Raw genomic sequence first — 20,056 nt, 5'->3', positions numbered from 1 at the left:
GAGTTCCCAAACAACTCAAAGGTGAAATTACTGGTCTTTCAAAAAGAATATGTAACTTATCCCTAGTATCAGCTTTCATACCTGAGGACTAGAAAGTAGCCAATGTAATACCAATTTTTGAAAAAGGGATCCAGGAGGAATTCTGGAAATTATAGGTTAGTTAATGTATTTTGTTGATGGACAGTGTTGTTAAAGATAAAATAGCACTGTGTAAGGAAGAAGAAACCTTGTTGAAGCAGAACAAGCATGGCTTCTGCTAGGGGAAGTCCTATAGAGAGTGTCAACAAGCATACTGATAGAGGTAATGTGGTTGATGCAGTGTGTTGGACTTCTAAAAAGCTTTCAGCGAAGTACCTTACCAAAAACTGAGTAAACTTAACAATCATGAAATGAGAGGTGAGGTATTGATCAGGAACTGGTTAAGTAACAGAAAGTAGAGCATAGGAGCAAATGATGATGATGGCAGGATGTAGAAAATGGAGCCCACCAAGGATTGATACAAGGTGAAAGACTTCTGGGAAAAGATTTATAATGAATTGAAAAAAATGTTGGAATATACATTCATAAAGAAACCAGAGGCCTTTCTTCTTGGAATAACAGGTTTGGAATTGCCCAAGAAAGATGTTAAATTATTTTTGTATGCCACAACTGCTGCTCGTATTTTGTTAGCTAAAAAATGGAAAACCCAAGAATTACCAACGATAGAAGAATGGCAGATGAAGATGACAGATTTTTCGGAGCTAGCCGACCTAACCGGAAGAGTCCGCGACCAGAAGGAGGAGGAGTATCAGGAAGAGTGGATTAAATTTAATGATTACTTAGTTAAATATGTTAAGTTAAATTAACTGAAAACAGCTTGCAGATACTTAATTGTCTTAGGATATTATTTATGTTAAGTGATGAATTAATATGTTTAATTTCATAAAGTGAAGATCTAAGGATGCTAATGTTTAAGTTAAATTTTATAAGAACTGTGATTTGGAAAACCGTTAAAAGGATGTGCAATGAAATTCAACCAAGGGGAAGCGAGGAAGTCACTTAACAATGTTAATAAGTGTAATTTTCAATGAGGTTATGATTTATGTTTGTTTGTCTTATGTATTTGTTTATAATGTTGTGAAAACCAATAAAAAAATTGGGGGGGGGAATGCTGTTAATTGTGTGCATGTGTGTGTAGAAAACAACTACACCTTATAAACAGAAATGGGAATGAGAGTGCAGAATACAAATAATTACAAATGACACTTCTATGGCAAATTGTTCCTGTGTTGGCTCTAAAGACTGAAAGCATATTTTGCAAATCAGCACTGTCACGCTATGTGTTTCCATTGCCCCTGTTGCAACATATGAACAGCCTGCTATAGAGATAAGGAGTGTTCAGGTATTTGCCTGAACTCTCAAACTCTGTATCCAAGGACAAAAGCAGGGGTTTGCATGGCAGCCCCACTCCCAAGGTGCACTGTGACCAGTGTTAAGTGGGAAAGGTATATCGGAGTCCTCAATGTGAGATATTCTATGTTCAAGAAAACAGAAGTTTTTTAAAAAGCCCTGCAGACCTTTCTTGTTCCACACAAGGGAGGTTGGGGATGTTAGGATATTTCCGTTCCACCTTAAGAAGGGAGCAGGTTGTTGTGTCACAGTCTGCGTATTTCCTGTTCACAGGATGTTTCTGTTTTCGTTTATAGCTTTTATTCCTCTCTGTGCCTGGACATCGAAGCAGGCAGTCATGTTTTTTCTTTGTTCTGACCAACGCTGAGTAAAGTTGTAAATAATGCTCTCCTAAGTGCATCTTTCATTGTACGAACTCTGCTGAAAGAGCATGCACGAGCCCTGGAATGTGGCAAGCTATTTCTGAGGCTTGTGTCGCTAATTGACTGATGCTGTATCTATGGGAGATCGATGGATCGTCCGGAATCGACGCGGAGGCATGATGGCCTTTGTCTCCCTGGCAGTATCCCAACAACAGGTTATGGGCCCAGCACGTGGGAATTTTCCAGAGTTACCCAGAGGAAGATGAAGGTGATGTGAAAAAAGCAGCTGATGTTGAGGTAGAAGAGGAAGCTGAGGAAGCTGAGGATGATGATGATCAGAGTTCGGATTCCAGCTCAGTGGGCAGCGCTGCTGCTGATGTCAGCGACAGTGATGACACAGCAGACTACAAGAGCGCAAAGGCCTCAGTCAGACCATCTGATGCGTCTGACAATGAACTGGAAGAACCACTGTTCACCATTGGCCACTTTTCTCCTAAGAAGGAGGAGATGAGTGAAGAAGGCTTGCGTATAGTACACAGATCTGAAAGGGCCACCAAAGGCAAACCTCCAAAGAGATTTGCTGATGAGTTTGCTAAGACGGCAACTGCTGTTCTTAGTAGCTCAGAGAAGGTGTGGGAACCTTCAAGCTTCAAAGAGGTTCAGGAGTTAACCTCTAAAGATGCTGAGCCATGGCTGAATGCCATGAAGGCTGAAGTTGATTCCTTGGATAGGAACCTGACTTGGGAGCTAGTCCCAGTAGTCCCAGGAATGAGACTGGTTGGCAGCAAATGGGTCTTCAAGGCCAAGACAGACCAGAATGGCAAGGTTGTCAGGCACAAAGCCAGATTGGTTGCCAGAGGATTTTCACAGGTACCAGGACAGGATTACCACGAGACCTACTCTCCCACCGTCAAGTATGAGAGCATTCAGCTAATGCTCAAGATTGCTGCAGAGGAGAAACTGCACGTTTCTCATCACGACATTAATACAGCTTTTTTGTACGGGGTTTTGGGGGAGGAGCTGTATATGCTTCCGCCTGACGGGATGCAGATACAGAAGGGAATGGTCTGTAAACTTCGGAAGCCCTTATATGGTCTCAAGCAGAGTGCCAGGTGTTGGAACACAAAACTCACTGAGACATTGCTTTCTCTAGGTTTTCACCAGGGCAAAGCTGATCCATGTGTGTTTGTCAAGGAGGAGGGGCAAAACAAACTGTATTGTTTATGTTTTGTTGATGATCTTTTGATGTTTTGTAAGAATCAGGCTTTGTACCAAAGCACCCTCGCTCAGCTGAAGGAACACTTTGACATGAAGGATCTTGGTGAGGTATCCAACTATCTTTCTCTGCAGGTGGAGAGGGACCAAGCAGGTAATTTTCTGGTACACCAAACACAGAAAATTGCTGATGTATTAACCAGGTTGAATTTGGTTGATGCAAATCCAGCAGACACACTGATGGTGACAGGTTACCAGGTAGATAGTACTGCTGAAGCGTTTTCTGACACTACGCTGTACAGATGCATTCTAGGCAAGTTGAATTTCATTGCTAGATGCTCAAGACCTGACATAGCTGTAAGCACTAATCTGCTTAGCAGACATGCCAACAATCCTACTGTTCAGGATTGGAAAGCTCTGAAGCGCATAGCCCGCTATTTGAAGGGGACTTTGCACTACAGACTGAGGTTCACCAGTCAGAAAACTGGAGGTCTTGAAATCTTTGCAGATGCTAGTTTTGGAAGTGACACCACGAATGGTACAAGCACTTCTGGAGTATGCTACATGTACAACCACTGTCTGTTTGACTGGTTGTGCAAAAAGCAGACGACAGTAAGCCTAAGTTCCTGTGAGGCAGAACTCAATGCCCTGTCATCTTCACTCATGGGTTGTGAATGGTTGATGTAACTGTTTCAGGACATCAGAGTCAAAGTGACATGTCCTATACAGGTGTATCAAGATAACAGATCCTGTTTGGCTTTGTTGGCCTCAGAGAGTTGCAAGCAAAGAACCAAATATTTGCAGATAAAGCTACATTGTGCAAGAGAGTGTATTCAGAAAGGACTCATTCTGGTGTCCTACATGCCAGGAAACGAAATTCCTACAGATCTGTTGTCTAAGGTTGTTAACAGAGAACAACTTAAGGTTTATGTACAGAGGTTGCAATTGGGTTGAACCACAAGTCCGACAGGTTACATGGAAAGGGGGAGGATGTAGTTCCATTCCACCTTAAAAGGGTACAGGCATGATATTTGTGTGTCAGATGCCTGTTTACTTCCAGCACTTTCTATATAGCTTTTGTATATAGCTTTTGTGTTACTGCTTTTTTTTGCTGCAGACAAAGGGAAGCAGACATATTTTTTCCTTTGTTCCTGCTGCTGAATAAAATGCTGTAATATAATGCTTACACGTTTCTCTGTCCACCTCTTCTGCTGTCAGAAGATTTACACACTCTGCTGATAGAGCGTGCATGGGTCTCTAAACATATCTGAGACTCGTAATACCACCCTGGTATTCCTGCTACTCCCCGCTTCTCCCTCCTCTCTGAGGCATTCTCTTCCCTCTGCCTCTGTACCTGCTTGATCTACCCTTTTCAGTGAGGGAACTTCTCTGACAGCAAGAGCCCATTCCACTCTGAAGAGAGAAAGAAACCAACTTGAAGGCTTTCAGGTCCCATTAACATCCTCTAAAGCGCCACAGAAAGCTATATGGAGTGCATGCAGTCAAGAGAAATTCGAGGTTCAAGCCAGGTGATTTCCCCCCCCCCCCCATGAAGCAGATCACTCATGGAAGCAGGTTGCACTTCCTTAATAGCTGCCATTCAGAATGCTGTGGCTGCCATCAGATTAAACCAACTTGGGACAAGCCCCCGATTTCTCACCAAAAAGAGGCTTTTCCTTCTTGAATGGAAAATTTGTGTACAATTTCCTGGTGGCTCGGGGGGGGGATCCAAAGCCTGGACAACTGATGTGCCCCAGCAATAGTAGATACTAATAATGATGCAACATGGGCCTAAGGCAAGTGTGGAGAACCTTTGGCCATTCAGAAGCTGCTTAATGATAACTCCCATCAGCTTTAGCAAGCATGGGTAATGGCCAAGGATTGTGATACTTGCCATCCAGCAACATCTGGGGTGCCAAGGATCCTCACACCTGGTCTAAGGGCTGAGGATGTAGTAAATCAGGAGAGAAGTTATCTAAAATTAAAAGTGGGATGCTTTACATAAATAACATTAGGACAGCTTCTTGGGCCAGAGTTGCATCAGTTGTAGAGACTTGCTCTTCTGTAAATGTCTGAGCACCAAGTTCCATATAAACATCCATAGCAAAGGGAAATATGGAAGAGACACTTACCTTGCCATCGTCCGTGTATACATTTTCATGATACCCCTTGACAATTGTTCGGTAAATGAAGAGGCTCTGCATTATCACTATGACTTTTAACACTTTTCCTAATGTGACCTGTCAGGGGGGTGTAGGGAAGTAAATGTGACAAAAAAAGACAATGGTAAGAAACACATACTCCGTAATTTAAAAGACTGAAAAGCAAATGGGGGGTTTTCTATGTGAGCATCAGAGAAGAACCCTTTCGTCATAGTGTTTAGGTTCTGAACTATATATTATGCATGTCAAAATGGTATCCCCATGTTGAGTTCTCCCCTCCTCCCCACCAATATTTAGGGTTATCTAGCTCCTAAATACCACCACCTTGCAAGTTTTTCTGCTTCCAGTAGTCCCTTTCCAACAGGGAGGCTGATGATGTCCAAGCCAAGGAGGGGGAAACTTATGTCACAATTACTTTCCACATATCAATCCTACCCCACTCTTGAACCTTCAACAATGGATTTGGATAGAGCAAATAGTATTCAGCATGGATTTATTAAAAGTATTTGCTGATGTCATATTTGGGTCAGAACAGAAGCAACCTCATCCTGAGCTCCAAAGTTAAAGTTGAGCTTTGGGTTACCAAAACCAGAACAGGAACTAATCTGGAAAGAAAGCACGAAATCATGTCTTTTGATTTTGAAAAACACTGGCAAGTAAAGGCTGTGAAAAGTAATATTTCTGCATTTCACAAAATGAATAAATAAAACTAAAGCAGAGCCCAAGAGAAATGCCAAAATAGCCAGAAGCCTCTAGGCCCACCTGCTCAAGAGAGGGGGATGAGCAAGATGGAAAATGATCAAGTTGAGTGGAGGGTTTGGTGAAGAACATGAGATATACAAAAAACTCACTTGATAAACACAGTGATAACAGTGTGGTATTCTCTACCACAATATAATGTGTTGAAGTGTATACTGTTTTGGGGGGTAAAATAAGCGACAGCTGTAGCTGTGCAGAGAAAAGAAAAGACAAGCAGATTAATTGAAGCCTTCAACAGACTCTCTTTTGGGGGCATTTTGCTTGATAAAAATGATAGCACAACCTGCCCTATACTCCTAGATCTAAGGAAGGAAATAACTTTATATAATGTGCATTCACTTCTGCTGAACACTTAAGCACTATTTGTTCATGAAAACACAGGTTTTTCTAAAGTTTTCACAACAGGCATGTTAATATTAAAAGCTTTATCGTCATCACAATCACTGGTATGCGACTTTCAATCGTGTTTAACAAATCCATATATATGTTGGCTTGCAAGAGGAATTGTATTCTCGTTACCGTTTCATGCTTTTATCTCTAAAACTCTGGGCTGTCTTCCAGCTTTCCTTTAATAAAATTCAAAGTAGTCTTTCAAGTCTCTTAATGAGCGGATGTTTCCCGGATCCAGATAAGAATCTTCTGTAGAAGGCAATGCCATCGAGTATATTCCAGAGTTAATAATTATTTGGTTCCTCTAAAATCCAAGCTTGCCCTCCCTAGGGGAAGCTCGCAAGGACCAGAGATTCACCTTCACTTTATAGATTCACCTTCATCCATATACGACACAAATCCATACAAGCAGATGCAGTTTTTGTGTGAAATATACCCCAATTGTAATCTACCAGCTGTCTTCCGCCCCTTAGGCTCCTTTCTTTTTCAACTGTGTCACAGTTTGCCATTTTATTGTCCCAAACTGGAAGCACATCAATCTTGTTTTTGCCAGTTCTAATCAATTCAAATCATGAATTAGCAAGTATAGGAAAGAAACAGTCGCTCACCTCACATAAACTGTAGCAAAACGACAAAAGTCCTTCTCCGATCAAAGCCTTGGCACTCAGCAACTGAATTATTTAGCAGGTCTTTTTTTTGTCTCCTTCTTTCCAGAACATGCCTGTTTCAGAGTCTGAATTCAAATATTTTTAAAGAACAGGGATCCTCCTGCTCATGGCGATGGCTCTGGAGAGTTTCCAATTTGTGCAATGCTCAGCACCCAGTGTCTCTGCCCCCGCATTCTGTAGTGAGCGGCAGTTATCGGACAACCCTGGGGGGGTTGGCAGGGATAATTACCCCCATATCATCCCTGAATAAATGCATGATTGGGGTCCGGTGCTCTGAGAAAGCAGCCAAACGCCATGGCGATCAGACCTGAAACTCTGACATGCAGAAATCTTGAAAGGGTGAGCATGTTGAGCAGCTGCAATTAGCTTTTCAAAAATGACCCAGGTTAGCTCTGTAGTCACAATTAGGTACCAAAATAGGATTGAGGGTTCACCAGAGTTTTAAAATGGTGTTAATGGCTCACAAAAATATTGTTCCCAATGCAGAATATGATGTTGTGCCAAATGAGCTTTTCAACGTAGCTCTTGACCTTTTAACTGCATTTCCCAAATGATTCAGCAGTTTGTGGGAGGTGCTTTATCTGATGGGGAGCATCTGAGAGCAAAAGTCGCCAATGGTACTACACCTCTTAAAAAACAGTCATGAGTGAAAATTATGCAACAAGGTGAGTACCCGGATGACTTTAAAGTGTATTAGACAACCCTGTGGAGGATAGAACTATGTTCTACCTTTACTCTTGGAGACAGTATTCCTCCAAATACCAGTTGCTGGAAATCAAAATTGGAGAGAATGCTTTTGCTCTTAGGTCCTGGTTGTGTTCTTTCCACAGGGGCATTCAGCTGGCTACTGTGAGAACAAGATGCTGGACTAGATGGGTCTCTGGTCTGATCCAGCAAGGCTCTTATGTTCTTGTGGTTTTTGTGCCAAGCAATGTAAACAAAGGCTCACAAGTACTGTGTGAGATCTTCTGGCAAGCTGAGGACGGAGAATGATGGGGACTGGACTTCTGGGTTAGCGCCATCGGCAATGGCGGTGTTCCTCTGACTGAGAGGAACCCGCTCCGCGAAAATCGGGTCTTGCCGCCGCGGCGAAAAATCCCAGGCGGAGGAAGCCTGGGAACGTGGGATTTGGCTGACACCAAGAGCGCCTCCCCTACTCGCAGGGAAACCCTTTTTCGGGGTTCCGAAGCGACGTGGGGTGAGTGGCGCAGTGTTCTGAATCGACCACTACTTTTACGGAGTGAAGCCGCACAGCCGTTGCCGGAGAGTGCTGACTTTTTCCTGTGGACAATTGGACTCTAAACAAGTATCCGTGAGTAGAACGGAAAATTGGATTATAAAACGTCATAATTTGGCATTGGAGCGGGAAGATCTAAACAGGAAGTCCGCCTTCCGCTTTTGTAAATAGTTTGAAGCAAAGACATCGCAAGCTAAAGTCTGGAAAGTCTTTTGTAAAGGGCTAAATTTCCATCAATTATAACTGTAAAACCCCCCTTGGAAGCAGGAGAAGAGGGGGGGGGATTTTAAATTGTTCAAGCCTGCAGGAGAGAGAGTAAAGAAAGACAAATTTCTATCGTCTTGAACCTGGGAACGGGCTGTCAAAGATGGATGTTTTGGGTAAGTTCATTGACTGTGAATAGAATGTATGTTGACAGATAGTCAAATAAGAGAAACATTTTGATTCCAATGTTTCCTTTTGTACTAAAAAGGAACAAATATTTGAAAAATGAAAGAAATTTTGTTGCCGGATCTGCTTGTAAAAGGATGGATACAAATAGAAATTGTTTCCTCTAGAGGGAGCTTTTGAACTGTTGCTGGAGTGGACCTGGGGAATTGTACAGCTGTAGAAATTAAAGATCGTGAGAAGCAGACATTTGACCTTGAATAACAATGTGGGCAGAGGAAGTTTTAGTGATTGCTTTTTGCAAAACAAGTGCCCTACTGGAACAGCTTCATGAGAAGATGGATTTGATGACCACAGCAATTGATAATTTTGGACAAACAGTGAATACTTATACTGAACCTGTTCAGGGACTGACTCAAGAATATGCTCTGACAGGGCAAACTGTGGAGAAGACAAAGGAGGAGGTTGTTGATGAACCTCAAGTAATACAAGTCGAGAAAGCTGTGGCCCTGCAGGAACATAACTTGTTGCCTCTGATGACTGAATCTGGAGTGGGCCAGACTTGGAGAGATGGAGTCCTCTTGGGATTGGAGATGGCAAGTTGATCAGACCCCCCTATGCAGGGATGTCCTGGCTTTTGGGAACTGGTTTTGGGCCAGGGGGAGACTGGAGTGGTCGAGGCCCTTGACTTTGGAGGAAACAGAGAACAACTTAAGGTTTATGTACAGAGGTTGCAATTGGGTTGAACCACAGGTACTACAGGTTACACGGAAAGGGGGAGGATGTTAGGATATTTCTGTTCCACCTTAAGAAGGGAGCAGGTTGTTGTGTCACAGCCTGCGTATTTCCTGTTCACAGGATGTTTCTGTTTTTGTATATAGCTTTTGTTCCTCTCTGTGCCTGGACATCGAAGCAGGCAGTCATGTTTTTTCTTTATTCTGACCAACGCTGAATAAAGTTGTAAATAATGCTCTTCTGAGTGCATCTTTCGTTGTACGAACTCTGCTGAAAGAGCGTGCACGAGCCCTGAAATGTGGCAAGCTATTTCTGAGGCTTTTGTCGCTAATTGACTGATACTGTATCTACGGGAGATCGATGGATCGTCCGGAATCGACGTGGAGGCATGATGGCCTTTGTCTCCCTGGCAGTATCCCAACAGGGGACACAGCAAGGGTGCTGCACGAAAGGATGTTCGAGCATGTCCACATTTGTCTGGCTTAGGATTTTATTTATGTTAAGTGATGAATTAATATGTTTAATTTCATAAAGTGAAGATCTAAGGATGCTAATGTTTAAGTTAAATTTTATAAGAACTGTGATTTGGAAAACCGTTAAAAGGATGTGCAATGAAATTCAACCAAGGGGAAGCGAGGAAGTCACTTAACAATGTTAATAAGTGTAATTTTCAATGAGGTTATGATTTATGTTTGTTTGTCTTATGTGTTTGTTTATAATGTTGTGAAAACCAATAAAAAAATTGGGGGGGAATGCTGTTAATTATGTGCATGTGTGTGTAGAAAACAACTACACCTTATAAACAGAAATGGGAATGAGAGTGCAGAATACAAATAATTACAAATGACACTTCTATGGCAAATTGTTCCTGTGTTGGCTCTAAAGACTGAAAGCATATTTTGCAAATCAGCACTGTCACGCTATGTGTTTCCATTGCCCCTGTTGCAACATATGAACAGCCTGCTATAGAGATAAGGAGTGTTCAGGTATTTGCCTGAACTCTCAAACTCTGTATCCAAGGACAAAAGCAGGGGTTTGCATGGCAGCCCCACTCCCAAGGTGCACTGTGCCCAGTGTTAAGTGGGAAAGATATATCGGAATCCTCAGTGTGAGATATTCTATGTTCAAGAAAACAGAAGTTTTTAAAAAAGCCCTGCAGACCTTTCTTGCTCCACACAAGGGAGGTTGGGGACATAGCAAGGGTGCTGCACGAAAGGATGTTCGAGCATGTCCACATTTGTCTGCTGCTCAGAGTTACATGATTCACACAACCAAGTTAATGCCTGTAGCATTTAGGACAGGTGTCAGCAAACTTTTTCAGCAGGGGGCCGATCCACTGTCACTCAGACCTTGTGGGAGGCTGGACTATTTTTTGGGGGGGGACAGAACAAATTCCTATGCCCCACAAATAACCCAGAGATGCATTTTAAATAAAAGGACACATTCTACTCATGTAAAAACACGCTGAATCCCGGACAGTCCGTCGGCCAGATTTAGAAGGCAATTGGGCCGCATCCAGCCCCTGGGCCTTAGGTTGCCTTCCCATGATTTAGGACCTGGAGAGGAAACTTAACCCTACACACGCCTATGGTCCCAATGGAAATCAACTGCCAGAAGCTAATGGTTGCATGAAATGTGAGCTGCTCTTTGTACCAATGGAAGCTTCCCCCCCCCAATTTTTTTATTGATTTTCCAGAAAAAATTAAACAAACAAACAAATCTCAGCCGTTTTTAAACCAATCTTAGTAACGTTGTTAAGTGACTTCCTCATATCCCCCTAGTTGAATTTCAATGTATATCATTCTAACGGTTTTCCAAAACCAACATTATAATAAAATTAACTTAATCTCTTAACATCTTTCTTTCTTTCTTTCTTTCTTTCTTTCTTTCTTTCTTTCTTTCTTTCTTTCTTTCTAATTTGGCATTAAACATATTAATTCATAACATTACATATTTAAATCCTAAGCCTATCTGATATTTGCAAGCTTTTCCAATTAAGTTAACTTGACATATTTAACTACCGTATTTTTTGCTCTATAAGACTCACTTTTTCCCTCCTAAAAAGTAAGGGGAAATGTGTGTGCATCTTATGGAGCGAATGCAGGCTGCACAGCTATCCCAGAAGCCAGAACAGCAAGCGGGATTGCTGCTTTCACTGTGCAGCGATCCCTCTTGCTGTTCTGGCTTCTGAGATTCAGAATTTCCCCCCCCTTGTTTTCCTCCTCCAAAAACTGGGTGCGTCTTGTGGTCTGGTGCGTCTTATAGAGCAAAAAATATGGTAAATAGTCTTTAGATTTTGTCCATTCTTCCTGGTACTCCTCCTCATTTTGGTCGCAGACTCTTCCGGTCAGGTCGGCTAGCTCCGAAAAGTCCATCATCTTCATCTGCCATTCTTCCACAGTTGGTAGTTCTTGCGTTTTCCACTTAAGAAAATTGAAGAGAAAAAAAAAGGATTGATACAGGGACCTGTGCTTATTTTATTTTACTTTTTACTTCCCTGGATACTCCACCCAAATACATTATGAAAAGCAGTATTCTCATACATGCACCTCAACTTTTAACAGTATACATCTGTAAAACACATTCTTATTAAGTGGTCCACAAGTTAGTAGAAACCTTTGGAACGAGTCTTTGTTTTTCTGGAGAGGACCTGTGCTTTTTAACTTGTTCATAAATGATATAGAGTTAGGGATGAACAGTGAGGTAGCCAAGTTTGCTTATGATATTGAGCTGTTCAGGGTCATTAATAAGGGATTACAAAGATCTCCTAAAATATATCTCCAAATTGAGCAAATTGACAGTTAAAATTGTTGGTTCAAGTTAAAAAATAGGTATATAGAAAGCATAATTCCCTGGATACCAAGATCTAAGTCGGAGGCAAGTACTCTTTGATGAGAGAACCCCATGGAGATATGGGCTGTTAAGACCTTTAAAATAAGCCCTTCCAAGTTCCTTCCAAAGCTTCCCACTTCCCCTAGCATAGAAAAAGGCCACTCATTTGGTAAGCTAATGTGGTGGTCACATGGGATTACTATGAGGAATTATGAAATATGGAGCAAGCCATTGTGTCTGCAATGAAAGCATTGCGTTGACTGAGCTTGGGTCATTGACAATAATTTCTGAAAAGCCACCTCTATTGGTCTGTCTCGCCCCCAACTGTATTACCTGGGTTATGAAGGCGCCCAAAAGATTTTAAAGCAAAGATTATGGGATAATGCACACAGTGACTTGCGATCTCGATCACACGCAGTCCGTAGTCTGCTGGCAGTAGGAGTTCAATATGGGTATTTCTTTAAGTTAACGTCTTACATTAAAAACCTGACAGTACCAAGCTACCGAAGGCTTTTCACCAAAGCCAGACTAAATGTCTTTCCCTCTGCAGTGTTGGATGGCAGGTTGAGAGGAGTTCCCTACCAGGACAGACTTTGCTCGTGTGCTCAAGACATCGATTCCATAAAACATATTTTGCTGCATTGTGCAAAATATGAGCAGGCCAGGGCTGAACTGATACTACCCTTGCTGGTACCTTTCCCGGAAAAATCAGAGGCTCACTATGTCAGGTTCCTACTGGAAGACCGGACAAATGCTAGAACGTTAGTGGCAAAGTTTTTATCGGTGGTTGCAAGAACAAATGAGCCCTATATTCTAAACAAAATGCTTGATTAACCTGGAGGTAGGCTGTATGAATTGTGTACAGTGGTACCTCGCAAGACGAAATTAATTCGTTCCGCGAGTTTTTTCTTCTTGCGAAGCACGGTTTCCCATAGGAATGCATTGAAAATCAATTAATGCGTTCCTATGGAAACCGCTTGCCGGGCTGGCGGTGCGGAGAAGGGCTTTTCTCCCCACCGCAAGCCTTCAGAACAGGTCCGGGAACAGAGGAGAAGGCGTGCAGCACTTCTCCTCTGTTCCCAGGGCTTGCGGTGGGAGGAGGGTTTTTCCTCCCCACCGCCAACATTCAGAACAGCATTCTGAATGTTGGCAGTGGGGAGGAAAACCCTCCTCCCACCGCAAGTCTTCAGGACAGGTCCGGGAACAGAGGGGAAGGTGCGCTGCGCTTCCCCGCTGTCCCCAGAGATTTCCCTATGGGCTTTCATCTTGCGAAGCAAGCCCATAGGGAAATTCGCCGGCGAAGCACCTCGAAAAACGGAAAACTCTTTCTTCTTGCGAGTGTTCCGTCTTGCGAGGAGGTCTCTCCGCCCCACCGCCAGCCTTCGGAGCAGCCTTCCGAAGGTTGGCGGGGGGAGGAGGTCTCTCCGCCCCACCGCCAGCCTTTGGAGCAGCCTTCCGAAGGCTGGCGGGGGGAGGAGGTCTCTCCTCCCCACCGCCAGCCTTCGGAAGAGGTCCGGGGACAGTGGGGAAGACGCGCTGCGCTTCCCCGCTGTCCCCGGAGATTTCCCTATGGGCTTTCATCTTGCGAAGCAAGCCCATAGGGAAATTCGTCTGGCGAAGCACCTCGAAAAACGGAAAACTCTTTCTTCTTGCGAGTTTTCCGTCTTGTGAGGCATTCATCTTGCGAAGCAAGCCCATAGGGAAATTCGTCTGGCGAAGCACCTTGAAAAACGGAAAACTCTTTCTTCTTGCGAGTTTTCCGTCTTGCGAGGCATTCGTCTTGCGAGGTACCACTGTATTGATTTGTAATGATTTGTTGAGTCTCTGGACCGTAATAAAGATTGATTGATTGATAATTTCTGATCAAATCCCACAAGCCTTTGCATCTCTGCCATTTTCTCTACTGCCCATTTCTCTACGCCTGACAGGCACGTATAAGCATTCTAAACACAGGCCAGTTGTTCACCAGGCATCCTGGGTCGTAAAGATAGAAGATAGCTTTTGATGTAGTTTTTGTTAATCTTTAGATAGATCTTAAGGGCCAGGAACAGAGTTTATACGGAGATGGTCTTTCTTTCCTATGGGTTTATGACCTCTGGGGGTACTAGAGGCATTCCTCCTTGGTTCCTGTTTATTTAGCTTAACCACGTATGCATGCTCAAGTAGGAAATAGTTTCTTTGTAGTTAAAAGGATTTCTTCTGATCTGTCTTTGTCCCACATGGGGTTTTTTGAAATGCTCAGAGGAAATCTGATTGGTTCTTACGAACACTGTGTAAAAAGTTCTTTTGTGAATAAAACGACCTGGGCCAAGGGGTGGACAGTTGATTATTGGCACTTCCTCCCGGAGTCTTGCTGGTGAAGCCTCGTGTGTATTTTATTAATCAAGAGTCCAATCCTTCCTTGCTTTTGGAACACAACAAGTTAAAAATGGTTTACTTACACACTCTCCAAAGGTCAGGTTCATGTGCTTTACCATATAGCATTCAGAAAAGGTTGCACAGGCAGTAAAAGTTTAGTTGCAAAGCGGTGAAAGTCCCTAAATTGGTATAGGAGCTCAACAGAGGCTTGTAAGAGCCATGTGATCTGAGCTGCAGCAGCCAGCTAAGACTTTCTCACACATTGAGCTTCTCTGGTAGACAAAATGGGAACAATGGTTGTCTACCTAGTTCAGGCAGAGGCAAACTCAGCCCTCCAGATGTTTTGGGACTACAACTCCCATCATCCCTGACCACTGGTCCTGTTAGCTAGGGATGATGGGCGTTGTAGTCCCAAAACATCTGGAGGGCCAAGTTTGCCTTTGCCTGACCTAGTTCCTCCCAATGTGAGCTAAGCTTGGCGGGATAGCTTGCAGTATGGTATTAACCCCTTCATGCATTAAGTAGACTTAAGCAGGTTGGTTATCCCACAGAAATGGCTAATGCAGTTCAGGGTAAACAAGTGTAAAGTGCTTCAAGTCAGGACAAATAATCTTAATTTCACATATACATATGCTCATGGGGTCTAAACTGGTGGTGATTGACCAGGAGGAGCAAGTCTTTGAGGTTGTAGTAGATAGTAAAGGTAAAGGTACCCCTGCCCGTCCGGGCCAGTCGTGTCCGACTCTAGGGTTGCACGCTCATCTCGCTCTATAGGCCGGGAGCCGGCGCCGTCCGAAGACACTTCCAGGTCACGTGGCCAGCGTGACGAAGCTGCAGCTGGCGAGCCAGCACCAGCGCCGCACACGGAAACGCCGTTTACCTTCCCGCTATAAAGCGGTACCTATTTATCTACTTGCACTTAGGGGTGCTTTCGAACTGCTAGGTGGGCAGGAGCTGGGACCGAACGGCGGGAGCTCACCCCACCGTGGGGATTTGAACCGCTGACCTTACGATTAGCAAGTCCTAGGCACTGAGGTTTTACCCACAGCGCCACCGAAAATTTCAACCCAGTTGTCATAGAAATAATACTCCAGGGGGAAAGAATTAAAGTTATCGGCTTTTACGGGCCGAATGAAAAAAAAAGTGAATTTTATCAAAAGTTGGAATGAGATGGGGGATTTTATTGGAGATAAAATTATATTTTTAGGAGACCAAAATGGCGTGGTAAATCCTGATTTAGACAGATCCAAAAAGACTACTAAAAACAGCAAATAAAACTCCCCAAAACCTTTTTTCAGTTAGTAGATTTGTTAAGTTTAGAGGACGCATGGAGAATACAAAATCCGACAGTGAAAGAATACACTTTTTTTCCTACCCTAATGACTCGGCAGGAAGAATTGATACCATCTGGCTAACAAAAGATTTGACAGTCAAAATATGTAAATCTGAAATTCAACCAAAGACAATAGCTGATCATAATGCAGTACAAGTAACGCTGACTTGGGAAAAGAGGAATTCTATAAGATGGAGATTAAATGAAACTTTATTGAGAGATGAAACAATAATAGAAAAAGCAAAAAAATACCTTAAAGGAATTTTTTGAACTGAATTTAAATAAGGGCACCGATTTAAAGATAGTCTGGGATGCTAGTAAAGCTGTCTTAAGAGGTTTCTTTATTCAACAAAACGTAATTCAAAGAAAACAAAAGGAAAAACAACAACAAGAAATCTTAGAGGAGATTAGGAAAAGCGAGCTGGAATTATACAAAAAACCAAATAGTGTAGAATTAAAAAGAAATATTAAGATCCTACAATCTCAATATTTAATGCTAATAAATGCAGAAATGGAATGGAAACTAAGATTATTGAAACAAAAAACCTTTGAACATGCTAATAAACCAGGAAGGTTATTAGCATGGCAATTAAAGAACAGAGAGGCAGAAAGGCTTATAAATAGAGTTAAGTGTGAAGGCAAAATAATAAACAACCCTAAAGAAATAGAGAAACGATTTGTCGAATTCTTTAGAGAACTCTATAAGGAAGGAAATGAAACATCAGAAGAAGTTAAAGAATATTTAGAACAGAACGGTCTTCCGAAACTTACTAAAGAACAAAAAGAACTGTTGAATGCCCCTATTACATTGTACGAAATTCAAAGAGCAATTAAGGAAGCAAAGATAGGAAAGTCACCAGGGCCAGATGGCTTACCAGCAATATATTATAAAAAATTTGAGGACAGGGACTTCCGGGTTAGCGCCATCGGTAATGGCGGATTCCCTCTGCCTCTGAGGGACCAGCTCCGCGGGATCGGGTCTGACCACTGCGGCGAAGCGGGGACCCATTAAAAAATCACAGGCGGGTGAAGCCTGTGAGCGTGGGACTCTGCGAAGGAACCCATTTTTGGGCTCCGGAGCAAAGCGGGGAGAGTGGCGCGGTGCTGTGAGTGGACTGCTTCTTCCGCGGAGTGAAGCCGCACAGCCGTTATTGGAGAGCGCTGACTTTTTCCTGGGACAATTTGGCTACAAAAGCAACTACCCATGAGTAGGATAAAATTGGATTTAAAAAAAGGAAAAGATTTAATTCGGTACCGAAACGGGAAGGTATAAACAGGAAGTCTGCCTTCCGTTTCTTGTATATAGATCAAAGCAAAGAGACTGTAAGCTAAAACTTTGAAAGACGTCTTTAAAAGGACTCAAATCCTAACGTCAAACAAGCGATCTCCCCTCCAGATTGCAGGAGAGGAGGGGAAAAGGTCTGAACTGTATTTTCCTGCAAAAAAGAGAGGAAAGGAAGCTAAAATCCACCGCTTAGACCCTGGGAACGGACTGCCTATAGACAATGGGAATGCCGTATTGTGAAAGGCACTACTGGTAAATAGAATACTTTGACAGCTAACTTTGCAAAAGAGATACTGTGTTTCTGGCTGACTTCTCCTGGTTTCAAAGTAACTGGAATTGAAACTGTCGTTCTTCTGTGAATTGGGGGATTTTAAAAAGTTATTTTCTTTATAAAGTTACAAGATTGACTGTTACTGTGTCCCCCTAGAGGAAGTTGGATATTGTTACAAAAACAACTGGGCCAGGGGAATTTTCCACTTCAAAACAAATCCTAGCCGTGGGACTGACCTTGGATTTAATCTAGAGTGTTATGGCAGATGGAAAAGAAAAGTCAGAGTTGCGGACTTCCGGTCAGCGCCAGCAACCGAAATGGCGGATTGCCTCTGAGCTCCGGAGGCAATCGGCTTCTGCGGAGCTGGGAACCACCGCTACGGCGAAGCGGGGACCCGAAAAAGTCACAGGCAGGGAAGCCTGTGAACTGGAGGCTTGGCGGGCTCCTTTTGCGCCCCCCCTCATTGCGAAGGAGTCTTTTTAAAGGCTCCTGAACAGGTCGGGGGAGAGAGGCGCGGGGCTGAGAGCTGCAACCGTCTCCGCGAAGCGAAGCCGCACAGTCAGGGTCGGAGAGCGCTGATTTCTTCGCTGGAAAATTGGACATTAAAAAGAACTACCCATGAGTAGGATTTGAGAGCTAATTTGGAATAAATTTATTAAGAATTTGGCACTGAAACGGGAAAGGTAAAAAACAGGAAGTCAGCCTTCCCGGACTGTCAAAAGAGCAAAGCAAAGAGACCTCAAAGCTTTAACCGAGAAAGACGTTTTTTGAAAGGATAAAATTCAACACCTAAAAGGAAATTCCCCCCTCTGGTTGCAGGGACAGGAGGGAGTGATTTAAGAGACATTTGCCCTGCAAAAAAAAGGGATTAAAAGTATATTTGCCGACTTTAAAACCTGGAAACGGACTGCCTCTGACAGGGAGGTCGATCGGTGGGAAGACCTGTCAAACTACAAGACTAAAAGTAAAAAAGTTTTGACTCAACTCTGTAAAGGATACTTTGTTTAGAATTATATTGAAAGTAACTTTTTAAGACTTGGTAAAATTGGACTTTTGCTATTGGGGACCTATTAGGAATTTAGTTGTTTCAAAGTTGCAATTTGAAGTTGGAATGTGTCCCCTAGAGGTACTATGTTGCAATAACATCTGAGTCAAGTAACCAAACAGTGGAAAATTCCTTCTCAAAACAAATTTCCTTGGCGTGGGACTGACCTTGGGCTTTGAATGAGAGTGTTATGGCAGATGGTAAAGGGAAGATAGAGCTGACACAGGAAAAAACCACCAGATCTGGTAGACAATACAAGACTGATACTACACATCAGAGAAGGGCCTCAACAGCTGGTGTAGCGGGCACAGCAGGAGTTGCTGCCTCACAGGTAAAAACAAAAGCTATGTCATCTGAGGAGTTATTGGCGCAAGCACTGGGCAAGATAGATGCATCTTTGGAAAAATTAGCTAACCAGGTTGCAGAGACAAACAGACAAGTGGCTGAGGCCTCAGCAAAAATTGATTTGAACACTTCAAGTATAAATGAATTGGGGGAAAAGGTGAATTCTAATACACAGTCCATTGATAAATTATTGGAGGAATCAGCCTCAACTAGAAAGTTAGCCGAGGAAGCTAAAAATATTGCAACTGAGACTCAAGAGAAGATACCACCGGTATATAAGAAATTAGAAGAGCACAACCTGACATTGTCTATGATAGAGTTACAAAGGAAGGAGAGGAATTTAAGACTGAGGGGTGTACCAGAAAGTGAAAAAGATAATTTGGCAGACTTCCTCACAAAGGAACTGTTACAATTTTGGCAGCAAGGCCTAGGTGAAGAAGAATTCAAGGTAGTGAGTGCATTTAGACTTGGTAGAAGACAAGGAAAGAATAAAGCAAGAGATTGTTTGATTACGTTAAGAACAAAGGACGAAAGGGACAAAATCTTGAACCTGCATTACCAAAAGACCTTAGAAATTGAGGACGCTTTTGTGGAAATTTTCAAGGACATACCCAAACATATTCTGGACGTGAGGGCCTACTACAGAGACTTGGTTGACTTGCTGAAGAGAAATAAAATACTTTTCAGGTGGGAATTTCCCCAGGGTGTGTCTTTTAAGTTCAGAGGGAAAAAAATAAGAATAAGGACAGTAAACGACAAGGACAAATTTTTGAAAGACTACGAAGAGGACCTACAGAAGGAAGTGGAATCTGGAGAGGACACATCAGTGTTAGGAAAAGGAATTTTGGACATAGCAAACTTATCATTTGGATTCCCTGGTTCAGGGAAAGACAAGCCACCGACAGAAGAAGAACAACAACTTGGTGCTGTAGGAGGGAAACCTAAATAACCAATCATGTCTCTGCAACTCTTAAGTTGGAATTGTAATGGACTGAATTCCCCTAGAAAGAGAAAAGCTGTCTTTCACATATTGAAAAAAGAACAATTGGATTTGATTTGCTTACAGGAAACACATGTAATGAGGCTACAGGAAAATCCTTACCAATAAAAGATTGGGACAGGAGTTTATTTCGTCAGACAAAGTTAAAAAGAGAAGAGTGGTGATATACGCTAAGGAGAAACTTTTACCGAAATTTATTTTTAAAGACGAGCAAGGAAGATATTTGGCAATTGAAATTCAGTCTCAAGGAGAAAAATTTTTGATAGTAGGGGTGTATGCACCG

The sequence above is a fragment of the Podarcis raffonei genome, chromosome W, assembly GCF_027172205.1.
Source record: "Podarcis raffonei isolate rPodRaf1 chromosome W, rPodRaf1.pri, whole genome shotgun sequence".
Lineage (NCBI taxonomy): Eukaryota > Metazoa > Chordata > Lepidosauria > Squamata > Lacertidae > Podarcis > Podarcis raffonei.
This window is presented reverse-complemented; position numbering follows the sequence as displayed.